General features: G+C 28.6%; 1 long non-coding RNA gene across 8 annotated transcripts; it reads right to left on the bottom strand.

The window, feature by feature from the left end:
* Positions 1 to 8,013: 8,013 nt before the first annotated feature.
* LOC109793748 (uncharacterized) lies at positions 8,014 to 11,527 on the bottom strand. 8 transcript variants are annotated; one of them, XR_014428197.1, is made up of 6 exons: positions 11,301 to 11,527; positions 11,180 to 11,222; positions 9,583 to 10,778; positions 9,281 to 9,483; positions 8,658 to 8,793; positions 8,014 to 8,258 (listed from the first exon to the last, which is right to left on the bottom strand). It is a non-coding gene; the product is annotated as an uncharacterized LOC109793748 (long non-coding RNA). The 8 variants fall into 8 exon arrangements; XR_014428194.1 differs by having other exon boundaries at positions 9,281 to 9,710; positions 10,669 to 10,778; positions 11,301 to 11,525; XR_014428199.1 differs by adding an exon at positions 8,356 to 8,444 and having other exon boundaries at positions 9,281 to 9,710; positions 11,301 to 11,525.
* Between the last annotated feature and the right edge of the window lie 2,617 nt (positions 11,528 to 14,144).

Here is a 14,144-nt window from a genome sequence, read left to right as displayed (position 1 = left end):
GTTAATTGCCTCACTCATCCCACACCATGCCAGGGGCACGCTCGTCCTTGTAGCATCACTTACTCAAGGTTCGTCTCATCCCTGGTCATTAGTGTGAGGAACCACAATCACAATCATAATCATATCCATACAACATCTCATCTCATAGCTCAATTCCATATCACATACACAATTCCATATCTCATACACAATAGATAAGTCCAACAAAATAAGAGTTTACACACCCCTCAAGCAATTCACATCTAGATCATCAATTCTTATCAAGTAATATAATAATAACATTCATAAATTGATATAATAATCAATGGAATTACCAATTTAATATAATCTTAACATAACGGTAAAAATCCCAATTATTCCAAAACCTAACTTACAGGCACTTTTCTACAATTTCGTTCTCTCTCCCAGATCATCATTCTTACAAATTATTAGCATATTTCTAATCCTCAACACATACAAAATCTAATGGGATCATCAATTCCTCAAACACAAAAAAACCAATTTTCTAAAACCTAACTTACAGGCACTTTTCTACAATTTCATTCTCTCTCCCAGATCATCATTCTTACGAATTAAATATATATTTTCTAATCCTCAACACATACAGAATTTAATGGGATCATCAATTTCTCAAACAGAAATAATTATAAAATTACTCATAATCTTAAGGGACTCTTCCTCTACCCAATTCTCTCATGTAACTCTACATACAAATAATCCCCTTTTCCCCCGTACCTGGATAAAAGTAGTTGAAACTAAAACAGAGATCTCCTTGGTCTCCTCCTCTGAGTGCCCCTCGATCCTTAGAGAGTGTAGAAGCAAAAGAAGAGAATGTAGAAGAAAGAAGTCAGAACTGAAAAGTGTGATTTTGGGAGTGCTAGAATGCTCTATTTATAGGAATCAGGCATCGCCGGAACGACCCGTTTCAAATCTAGAATGGCCCGTTCTGGACTCTGACGGCATGTGTAAAATTCACATCCTGAACGGGTTGTTCTCAAACCAGAACGACCCCTTCTGGGGTTGCACTTAACCCACAATGGCCATATCTGGAATGGCCTGTTCTCAATTAGGGTTTTAAGCATTTTTGGTGATTTGCAACACCCCGTTCCAATTTGGGAATGCCCCGTTCCCATCTAAAATTTGTAGAAAATTTTTGTATTTTGGAACAGCCCGTTCCAGTTCGGGAACGACCTGTTCTGGGATACAAAATCACTCTCATTTTAGTAGTTTGGAACGACCCATTCCAATTTGAGAACGGCCCGTTCTGGGCTACTAATCACCCCTATTGGGCCTTTGGGCCCTCAAACAATTTGTGAAAATCGAGCTGTTACAATGAGGAATAATTATGACATGACTATGTGAAATATGCACAAATGACATGAGACATAAGAATGGACTATTGAGACAAGCTATGATTATGAGAATATGAAAAAATGATGACATGATGTACTAAATGAAATTCTGTAATAAGTCAAATGTTGAGCCAATGAAATAATGAATGTATGACATGCATCATATACATTTATAACTCTAGGTATGCCGTTGAGGCCGCATACCAGTGATGTAACCAATTAACAAGGTGTACCTTAGGGTCACCAGTGATGTAACCAGGTGTACGTTAGGGTCACCAGTGATGTAACCAAGTATACCTTAGGGTCACCAGTGATGTAACAAGCTAACAAGGTATACCTTAGGGTCACCAGTGATGTAACAAGCTAACCAGGTGTACCTTAGGGTCACCAGTGATGTAACCAGTTAACAAGGTGTATCTTAAGGTCACCAGTGATGTAACTAGGTGTACCTTAGGGTCACCAGTGATGTAACTAGGTGTACCTTAGGGTCACTAGTGATGTAACAAGCTAACAAGTTGTACCTTAGGGTCACCAGTGACGTAACAAGCTAACAAGGTGTACCTTAGGGTCACCAGTGATGTAACAAGCTAACAAGGTGTACCTTAGGGTCACCAGTGATGTAACCAGGTGTACCTTAGGGTCACTAGTGATAAAATGTGAAACTTCCGTATGGCGCCACATGCATGCATTTATGAGTCGAGTCTATGACATCATAGCATGATAAATGAGTGTACATGTGATATTGATCATGTATGGGTATTGTTTATATGTGATTAGTGTTTATGACTTATGATTGTTGTGTTTACTATCTAACCTTTATTTCTGCACCTGAAACTGAGTGAGATGTTTCTCACTCCCTTGTTGTTCTTGTATATGTTTAAATTATGTTGCAGGTGATCATCATCCTGAGGATGTTGGTGATGAGGCTTAAGGCTTCAGTTGGACATGCTCTGATAGGATGTGACATCAGCCATTGCTAGACTTAGTTTAGGATGTTATTGTTTTAAAAACCTTAGTTTTCTTTTCTTTTGTAATCTTGAACGTTCTTGATAAAAGACCAAAATGTGCATCTTTGTCATATTATTTTTATTACATGATTTGGATGTTATAAATTAATTCCTAACTAGGAGGCACTACCACCTTTGCTGGAATTAATCTATATTTTCCTTTATATGATTTCTTGAATTTTGATACTTACATGTTGACTTTATATGATTTATGAGTTACGAATGTGAATCTTCTACCTTATGATATTTGAGACAATTGTTTTATACATGAAAGATGTTATTAAACTATGAAAGATTTTATTTACTCAAAAAGAAAAAAAAAATATTGTTTACGTTTATTGTGTATTAATGTTGGGGTAGAGGGTGTCACAACAAATTTTGTATCATTCTGAATTTTTTTAAAATATTAAAATAATATTTTAATTAAATAAATATATTTTGTAATTATATGAAAGATTTTCTTGAAATGATTATGATTATTTTGTTAATTAAAGAAAAATTATGAAATTATTTTTTATTTTAATTATGATAGATATAAATAGATTTTAATTGCTTTTACATATTTTGATTATATATTATAGTTTTGATTGATTGACTGGTTTTTGAATACGGAAATCATAGATTTCTAATTCATTATTTGGAGGTAATATATTCTAAAAAGTTTCTTTATAATGTATCCTTGTGAAAATTATTAGCATAAAATTATCAGTATACCACCTAATATCTCCTAAGGTAAGGCATCTTGTGTTATGAGGTTACAGATTTTTGTATCGAAACTATTAGAATCTCCTAAATTTTTTTGAATTATTTCTATTAATATTTCTACCACTATAGGTATTTGTTGACCATTTTATATTTTTGTTAAAGTTGTTATAAGGTGATTTTACTATATAGGGTTAAATATAATTATCCCACCATCCTTTTTAGAATTTAATAAAATTGGTTATTAGTAATTTAATAGTTTGTTCCTCTAAATTTTTGATTTTGTAAGCTGAGGCAGCCATAACTATTTCATTACCATAAAAATAAATGGAATTTCTAAATTTTATTACTTGAATTGAATATTAGGTAAGACATATCTTTTAAAAGAATTTCTCGATATTGGTGAATTTACAAGAAGTTCTGATTATTTTTCACATAAATTTAATATTTTATCTTGAGTGTCAAAATCTTCAAGGTGTTCCTTCTAATTCTTCTTTGGGGATATACTTTTTTATATTGCATATGCCTTACTTATTTTTAATTGGTTTAATATTTTAGAAATTTCTTCTAATGTTGTCATATTTATTTATCAATTTGAATTCTTTACATTCCTCATGAATAAATAATAATAATAATAATAACAATAATAATAATAATAATAATAATAGTAATAATAAGAGTAACAATAATAATAATAACAACAATAACAATATTATTATTTTTATTGTTGTTATTATTAATATTGTTAGTATTGTTATTACTATTGTTATTATTTTTGTTGTTATTATTGTTATTGTTGTTGTTTTATTATTTTTATTTAGATTTTCTTTTATTCTTTTTTATATATTGGGATGTTATTTATTTTAAAAGGAATCCTTTTGCGAAAGGTTTTAAAATAAGATTTTTAGTAATTTCTTGGAAGAGGTCTTCATTCTTCAATAACTCTTGTGTTAATGTGAGAAGGAGAAATTAATTTATCATAGCCATATTGATGACAAAAATTGTATCATTCTGATTTTTTTTAAAATATTAAAATAATATTTTAATTAAATTAATAGATTTTGTAATTATATGAATGATTTTCTTGAAATGATTATGATTATTTTGTTAATTAAGGAAAAACTATGAAATTATTTAATATTTTCATTATGAGATATATAGATTTTAATTGTTTTTACATATTTTGATTATATATTCAAGTTTTGATTGATTGACTGGTTTTTGAATAAGGAAATCATAGAATTCTAATTCATTTTCTGGAGGTAATATATTCTAAAAACTTTCTTTATAATCTATCCTTGTGAAAATTATTATCATAAAATTATCAGTATACCACCTAAAATCTCCTAAGGTAAGGGCATCTAGAGTTGTGAAGTTAGAGATTTTTGCATCGGAACTATTAGAATCTCCAAAAAAATTTCGAATTATTTCTATTGTTAAATTTTCTACCATTGTAGGTATTTGTTGACTATTTTATATTTTTGTTAAAGTTGTTATAAGGTGATTTTACTATAGGGTTAAATAATTATCCTATCATCCTTTTTAGGATTCAATAAAATTGGTTATTAGTAATTTAATAGTTTGTTCTTCGAAATTTTTGATTTTGTAAGTTCAGGCAGCCATAACTATTTCATTAGTGTTTTTAAGAAGTAAATGATCGGTCATATCATCAATTTTCATTCTATAATTCCATTACCATCAAAAATAGATGGAATTTCTAAATTTCATTACTTGAGTTGAATATTAGGTAAGATATATCTTTTAAAACAATTTCCAGATATTGGTGAATTAACAAGAAATTCTGACCATTTTTCACATAAATTTAATATTTTATCCTGAGTGTCAAAATCTTCAAGGTGTTCCTTCTATTTTTTCTAGAGGTATATACTTTTTTATATAGTATTTTCCTTACTTATTTTTAATTGGTTTAATATTTTAGAAATTTAATCTAATACTGTCATATTTATTTATCAATTTAAATTCTTTACATTCCTCATCAATAAATTATATAAATCTTATCAAAGATCTATTTAAATCTAATTTAGGGGTTCTTTTATCTTTAATCTTGAATAAACTATTTAATTAGCTACTTGAGGAAACAACTGATAATAATAATAATAATAATAATGATAATAATAGTCGTCGTAGTATTAATAATAATAATAATAATAATAATTATAATAACTACAATAATAATAATACTAAAAACAATAACAATAATAATAACAATAATAGTAATAATAAGAGTAACAATAATAATAATAACAACAATAGCAATATTATTATTGTTATTGTTATTATTATTAATATTGTTAGTATTGTATTATTATTATTGTTGTTGTTGTTATTATTATTGTTATTGTTATTGTTATTGTTGTTATTGTTGTTATTACTATTTTTATTTAGATTTTCTTTTATTCTTTTTTTATATTGGGATGTTATTTGTTTTAAAAGACTTTCTTTTGCTAAAGGTTTTAAAATAAGATTTTTAGTAGTTTCTTGGAAGAGCTCTTCATTTTTCAATAACTCTTGTGTTAATGTGAGAAGGAGAAATTAATTTTTCATAGCCATATTGATGACAAAAATTGTACCATTCTGAATTTTTTTAAAATATTAAAATAATATTTTAATTAAATAAATAGATTTTGTAATTATATGAAATATTTTCTTGAAATGATTATGATTATTTTGTTAATTAAAGACAAACTATGAAATTATTTATTATTTTAATTATGATATATATATAAATAGATTTTAATTAGTTTTACATATTTTGATTATATATTCAAATTTTGATTGATTGACTGGTTTTTGAATAAGGAAATCATAGATTTCTAATTCATTATTTGGAGGTAAAATATTCTAAAAAAGTTTCTTTACAATCTATCCTTGTGAAAATTATGATCATAAAATTATCAGTATACCACCTAAAATCTCCTAAGGTAAGGCATCTTGAGTTATGAAGTTAGAGATTTTTGCATCGAAACTATTAAAATCTCTCAATTTTTTTTGAATTATTTCTATTATTAAATTTTCTACCATTATAGGTATTTGTTGACCATTTTCTATTTTTTGTTAAAGTTGTTATAAGGTGATTTTTACTATAAGGTTAAATAATTATCCCACCATCCTTTTTAGGATTCAATAAAATTGGTTATTAGTAATTTAATAGTTTGTTCTTCGAAATTTTTGATTTTGTAAGCTAAGGCAGCCATAACTATTTCATTAGTGTTTCCAAGAAGTAAATGATCAGTCATATCATCAAATTTTCATTCTATAATTCCATTACCATAATAAATAGATGGAATTTCTAAATTTTATTACTTGAATTGAATATTAGGTAAGATATATCTTTTAAAAGAATTTCCAGATATTGGTGAATTTACAAGAAGTTCTGATTATTTTTCACATAAATTTAATATTTTATCTTGAGTGTCAAAATCTTCAAGGTGTTCCTTCTAATTCTTCTAGGGGTATATACTTTTTTATATAGTATTTGTTGTGACACCCTCTACCCCACATTACCATAACACAAAACAAAAATTGAATAACATAATTTTTTTTTCATAATTGAAATACCAAACATGTTTAAGTAGAGGGTATCACATCCATAACTTAAACACTAGCTTAATCAGGGAAAATTACATTGAAATAATATAAGGTCTTCCTAAATAATTTAATAAAAACATTCTAATCTAATTCTATCTATGCCCCGATGTCACATGTCCTATCAGAGCAAATTCCAACATAGAAGCCTAAGCTTCATCACCAACATCCTCAATCTCATGCTGATAATTACCTGTAAGACAGTCAAGGAAAAATAACACAAGAAAAGGGAGTGAGAAACATCTCACTCTGGCTCACAGTGTAGAAATATACGTCGGGTAGCCAAACACAAACAAAACATGTATAACGTACATAAATTAATAAAATCATCACATCTCATTCATCCAAGACATCAATTTTTCATATAACATTAAAATGCACATGTATGGACACAGACTACATTTTATCATGCATGTGGCGCTAGTAACATATCACATGGCATATTGCCGCTAGCAATACACGAAGAGTAGTCTAGGAGTACATGCCGGGTCACACCCTCTGCGCACTCTCACTAGAAGGACATACATATTACAAGAAAAATGACTTATGCCTACACACAAAAATGTCACTAAAAATCTAAATTCCATAGGTAAAGGTATCATGGACTTTGACCTACAGACATTGAAGTTGTCAACTTTGAGGGGGCATATAGCTACAACTAATAGCCTATCACTATAAGTTTTACCTACAAACATAATTTTACCTACAACTACATTTGACTGTCACTATAAGAGCTACCTACATTTTGCAATATGCGTGGGTAAAAGTCATTGACTTATATTTACACTCCCTACTATAGGTAAACACCATTAAGTTGTACTTACATGTTATGACTGTAGGTAAAAGTCATTAACTTATTCTTACATGCTCTGACTATAGGTAAAAGTATTTTTTATTTTATTTATTATTATTATTATTATTGTACCTATAAATATATATATATATATATATAATATCTCTTATAGAGAATATGTGTACTCTATATGAAGTGTAGTTCGAATTTTATTATTATCTTGTATACAAAAAATGACATTAAAGTATAAAAAAAAAGTCAAATTTCATTAACTGATATATTTAATTTAATATTTTGTTCTTGCTAAATTTCATTAAATAATAAAAACTATATATACAAAACATAAAAAAAGGAAAAGATAAGTAGATGACTTATTCACATACTAGTCTAATATGGAGATTCTATATCACTGTCAACAACTAGTAATTGTTATCATGTTATTCTAAACATCATGTTTGTATTATATTTCAAGTATCATTGTTCATAGAGCTAGACATATAAGTATCCAAACTATGTTAAAAAAATGACAAATTCATGATGCTAAAGTTGCTAATTAGAAATAAAAAAGGAAAACATATTGCATTGATAAATGTCATCCTGTAAGTATTTCCATCTATGTTGATCCACTACATGTAAATCCTTCACCAATCCTAAAAAAAATATGAAAGATGCCACTTGTGCAGCTTGTGGCCGACCAGGCAATCCTCGTTCATTTATGGCATCAGCCATGTCAACGAAAGGAAGGACCAAGAGTGTACCAGGACCTCCATACTCCGAGTGCAAGAAAGTGCTAAAAATCTGTTCAATTCAACATATAATCACAATTTACAACATGTTAAATATGGACAATAATATTTCATCAGCCAACACAACTCAAAATATAGCAATGGCGTACCAAGAAAATCCACACAGAATAAACTACCTTGATGAATCAAATATTGAACAGATTCATCATTTTATGCCAACAACAGGTTCTGGCTGCATCTAGTAGCATTTGAGACGTTGTGCAAGACAAATATAAGTTGACAAACATTCAAGCAATATGAAAGACATTCTAAACGAACCTTTCAAAAAATAATGAGAAATGGTTGAATTAAAAAATGAAGAAATTTCATATTCTACATGTTGTGAAAAGTGTAATTTAATAATTCCAAAAAATGTGACAACAAAGCACAAATTCACAAATTCCCAATTTACCTCATCCATTACTAACTTTCCATATTCACCAATTACATTCATTAATCTGTGATCATCTACCGCACAATCTCGAATTTCTCAAATAGGGACATCACCAACATCAGTTAGCACTCGTGCATATCTTGTAATTCTTTGCCTGCATAATCAAAATTGTGCTATTATAAGCTATTAAGCTACTTATTATCATAATTTACAAGTAATTGAAGGCCAAAAATAATTGCTTCCATGACCATGGTAGATTCACAGACAAAGCATAACTAGATATAAGGAATCATGCATCATTATAGAAGTCCATGCTATCCTCATAATACAACCAAAAGAGAAAGGAAAAAGTATTAAATTGCTTTCATGTTCTTCATTTATAAAGCAATAACAGTTTTATACAACATGGAAGTTTCAAAACCATAAAATCCCAATATTTTAAGAACTAGAAGAAATAATATCCATAATTTCAAGGTTTCAATTGGGTAAGAGTTTTGCATTCTTGAATCTTCTACTACAAAATTCGAAGCAAAAAATCAATTATCATTTGCAAGTGAGTTTACAAAGCAAAATTTAAGTTGCTCTAAAACTAATGACACTTTCCAAGATTTCTACTTTCCAAAGGAAAACCATATGACTACCTTCTTCAGTAGTTGACTTTGTACTATCACACCAAATGGCCTCGCAAATGTGAGCCAGGGCAAATGTAGGACCTTGAAGGAAAGATAAATTATGTCCCAAAGGAACTCCAAGAAGAGTTGAAGTTGCTTTAGCACCTCCCAAAGCACGCACAAGTTCTCCTTGGAGAAAAATAGCTTATGCATTTATATTTTTTCATGCAAATCTTATAATCAAAATCACCAAAATAAAATATTAAATTATGGTTCACAAAACTAAATAAACACAAATATAGTGAAGCAAAATAAACACAAATATGGCATGCCTTAATCTTTGCTCTTTCTCGAATAAGAGTAAGGGAAGCATCTATGACACGACTTTGGCCTTTCTCTAGTAAAGTAGCAAATACTTCTGCAGCATTTAGACTTGGCATTGAATGGATGCCTCTGCGTGCTATAATTGACATTTTTGTACCAAAAGAACAAAAAAATTAATTAATTAATTAATATATTTAGTGGCCAAAGAAATTTTGTCAATTTTACTCCTATTAGATGAAACAAAGTAAAAGCATGGTCACATTCATGTAATTAAAAGTGAAAAACAAAAAAACATTTTCTGAAACCGAATAGCCCCTAACCTCTCATCCTAAAACACAAATGACAAAACCCAGCAAACACAGCCATGTGACTCAACTTCTGGCATACATCAAGCAATCGCTTCAACCTTGATTTTGAAACTCTAATCAAAATTCCTTTCTTCTTTTTTTGTATTATTAAAATCAAAGTACAAACAAATAGATAACTAGATTAACTGCACCTTTACTTCCTTTTTTTTCTCTAATTAAAAAATAGCAAAACAAATATCATAAACAATCATTGATGTTACCATTGAAACTGCTTTAAGTTCGCCTACTCTAAGAAACACTTTGTTTACAAGAAACAATTTACTAAAGCTTGTGATTAACAAAGTTCTACTGCTATTGTAATATTTTAATGCCCTGTTTGTCATTACTGATTCCAGTAAAATGTCTTAAAAGTTGTTTTTTATCCTAAATTCCTTATGAATACTTTAAGTAAAATATCTTACTCTGATTTTTTTTACATTTGTCCAAAAAATAAAAACTACAGTTAAGAATGATTGAAAACATCCAAAAACCAGTTCATATCCTGTATTAGTCTAGATCTTCTTTTTTTTACAAGCCTCTATCTCCTTAATTAACAACAACATCTCTTACTTTTTATTCACTTCCTATCTTTTTTATTTCTTGAAGTGTTATATATTTTCCTATTAGTATGAGTTTTCGAGTAGGTTCTTATTGTCTCAATAGAAATTACAATGACATTATACTTGCTGGTTTTGTTTAAGGACAAAAATGCGAGTGATATACTACAACTAGTGTGAGTTTGATTACCTGTGAAATTAGAAAGAGTGACTGCTGCAACAATTAAAGCAATTAATCTGATTTGTGCTGAACTAGGATTAAGAGATTACTTAGGAGTTGTTTGGTGTGAACAGAGTTGTCTGCTCCAACATAAGCATGAAAATATTAGCGAGACAAAAATGGACAAGGATAATGCACATGATAAAAGGCCTTTTGGTAAGCCTGTCACATAGAACGAGCCTGCTAATATTGCTAGGCCAGAAAATGTTAAAACTGAGAAAGAAACTAGACAAGATAAGCAAGAAAATGTACCCAAGCATCTGAACATATCAACAACTCTTTTCGATTGAGGTTCTCCCTCTCTTAAAACAACCATAGATTGAATTCAACAGATTAATGATGATGAAAAACATCATGAACAAGCCAATTTCAAATCAGAACATCAAAAACAAATAACACTCGTAATTTCAAAAGGAAAATAACACTATAATTTCAAATCAAAACGTTAAAAAACAAATAATGAACATTCGTATTCCTTCACCTCAAATTTGTAATCTCCGAAAAATTTGTTCCACCTAAAACCTCTGAAAAAAAAAAATCATAATGAAATATTATACAAATCAAAAATAGGGAATCAAAATGGATACGAATCGAAAACTTACCTTAAATTAAACCAACCGATCAAAGAACAGTGTAGAGAAGAGCAAGCTTAAAGAAGCTCTTGCGAAATCACTAACCCTAAATTGGACACTTTGCGAAATGGTTTTACCGTAAATTGCTTCACGAACGATTATATTGAGGGGGAAGAAGAAGAAGTTTGAGCGTGATAGGTTTTCGCAGTAAAGTTTCCGTGGAGCATTTCAAGTTAGGTTTTTTTAATTTTAAATTTAAGTTCTTTAATTCTTTTATTTTTACTCTCAATTCTTTTAATAAAAATATAAATATACTTTAATTAAGTTGTCCACGTGGTCACACAAAGAGATAATGAGATACTTACATATTGTGGCGGTTTAAAATCGCCAAAACTTTAATTATTTTGTTCCCTAGAATTACAACATTTTTTGGCGGTTTATTAAAACCGCTAGAAAAAAATCGCCACTAATTAACTAATTTTTTGTAGTGATAAGTCTTTGAAGGCTTTTACCTACATTGACAATCTGTTGGTAGAAGAACTTTAAGTTGTATTGAGTTTTTCTTACACCAAACAAAAGTGGGTATAGATTTTTGAGTTATACCTACATTAAACATTTGTAGGTAAATTTTTTTTTTAGTTTTACCTACACTAATTCAGGTCTATAGGTAAAAGTGTCTGTAGGCATAGGTTATTTTTCTTGTAGTGATACCAGAGTCTCGTCGGGATAGCTAAGTCCCGCAAGATACATCTCATGCACACAATGGGCGAGACTGGGACTTACAAACTGAGCTATCCCCAAGGACTAATCCCCAAAGCTTTTACACTAGGGGGCCTTCTTTGGCGGTGTATTCCATATCGTACCCTTAAAAATATTTATGCACATGATGCATGTCAATCAAGACTTTATGCATTCTCATATCACATTATTATCATCACATCTCATCATCACATTTCATCATTATATTCTATCATCATATTTCATCATCATATCTCATCACCATATTCACATTATCACATTATCATGTTATATTCACAATTCTCACAGAGCACTTTAATCCATATTAAAACTCATCTATTTGCAAAATTAAATACATATTTACACTCTACAAACATTAAAGAACACAACAGAAAACTTAGGGGATAAAACAGAAAACATTCATATTTTGTCTGTTTTCTTATAGGTTTCCCGTAAGAACCATAGAGCACTATAATTCATATAAAAACATATTCATTTTCAAAATTAATCACATACTCATGCCATCACATCCAACAAGGAACACAACAAAGCAATCAGAAGGAAAAACAGAAAATATTCATATTTTTCTCGTTTTCTCATAGGGTTTCCCGTAGGAAACCACAGAAATCTCAAATCATACAATTACAATTTTAAAACTGAACTTAATCGTTCATTCAAGCAATTTATCCAATTAATTAAATACAAGAGCAACAATAGATGAAACAAATACAATTGGAGAAAACCCCTTATACATGAGCATACAACAAACACAGGATTGGAGGTCAATCCCACTACCCAACATACATTCCCACACCAGAGTAAGGTTTGTCAGCCCCCCTTACCTGGATAAGCAGAAGACAAAGGGTCTTGGTGTGATCTAAGATCGATCCTGAGTACTCTTCCTTAGAGCTCTTTGTTTTTCCTCTTTTTTTCCCTAACCCTTCAGAACACAAATGAGGCAGATAAGGTTAATGCTACCTTACTCCTTTCTTAAAATTAGTCCATTGGATTGGGTCAACCCAACTCATTTTCCTTCTCTTCTAACCCACTTCTCTTTTTCCTCAAAATAATTAAATAAAATAAATACATGTATATTATAAAATATTTTTCCTCTATAATAATAATATATTTCTAACCCAAAATATAACAATATAATTTCAATAACAAAATATCATATAAAATCAACCTACTCTTGAAACATATAAATATTTATTTAAAAACGCTAATAAAAATACTTATTTAATACGTACAAAATAATTGTCCAAAACAATAATTATTTAAAACGTACAAAATAATATTCCTCTATAATTATTAAAATAATTATGACCAAATACCATATAATAATAATAATAATAACCTTTTTGAAAACTGGGGTGTTACATTTTCCTTACTTATTTTTAATTGGTTTAATATTTTAGAAATTTCATTTAATACTCTCATATTTATTTATCAATTTGAATTGTTTACATTCCTCATAAATAAATTTTATAAATTTGATCAAAGATCTATTTAAATCTAATTTAGGGGTTCTTTTATCTTTAATAAACTATTTAATTAGCTACTTGAGGAAACAATTGATAATAATAATAATAATAATAGTCGTCGTAGTATTATTAATAATAATAATAATAACTACAATAATAATAATACTAACAACAATAACAATAACAATAATAATAACAACACTAACAATATTAATAATAACAACAATAACAATAATAATATTATTATTGTTGATATTATTAATATTGTTAGTATTGTTATTATTATTTTTATTGTTGTTGTTGTTATTATTGTTATTGTTATTGTAATTTTTATTATTTTTGTTGTTATTATTATTTTTATTTAGATTTTCTTTTATTCTTTTTTTATATTGGGATGTTATTTGTTTTAAAAGGCTTCCTTTTGCTAAAGGTTTTAAAATAAGATTTTTAGTAGTTTCTTGGAAGTGGTCTTCATTTTTCAATAACTCTTGTGTTAATGTGAGAAGGAGAAATTAATTTTTCATAGCCATATTGATGACAAAAATTGTATAATTCTGAATTTTTTTAAAATATTAAATAATATTTTAATTAAATAAATATATTTTGTAATTATATGAAAGATTTTCTTGAAATGATTATGATTGTTTTGTTA

The sequence above is a fragment of the Cajanus cajan genome, chromosome 1, assembly GCF_000230855.2.
Source record: "Cajanus cajan strain Asha chromosome 1, NIPB_CcT2T_4, whole genome shotgun sequence".
NCBI classification, from domain to species: domain Eukaryota; kingdom Viridiplantae; phylum Streptophyta; class Magnoliopsida; order Fabales; family Fabaceae; genus Cajanus; species Cajanus cajan.
This window is presented reverse-complemented; position numbering and strand designations above follow the sequence as displayed.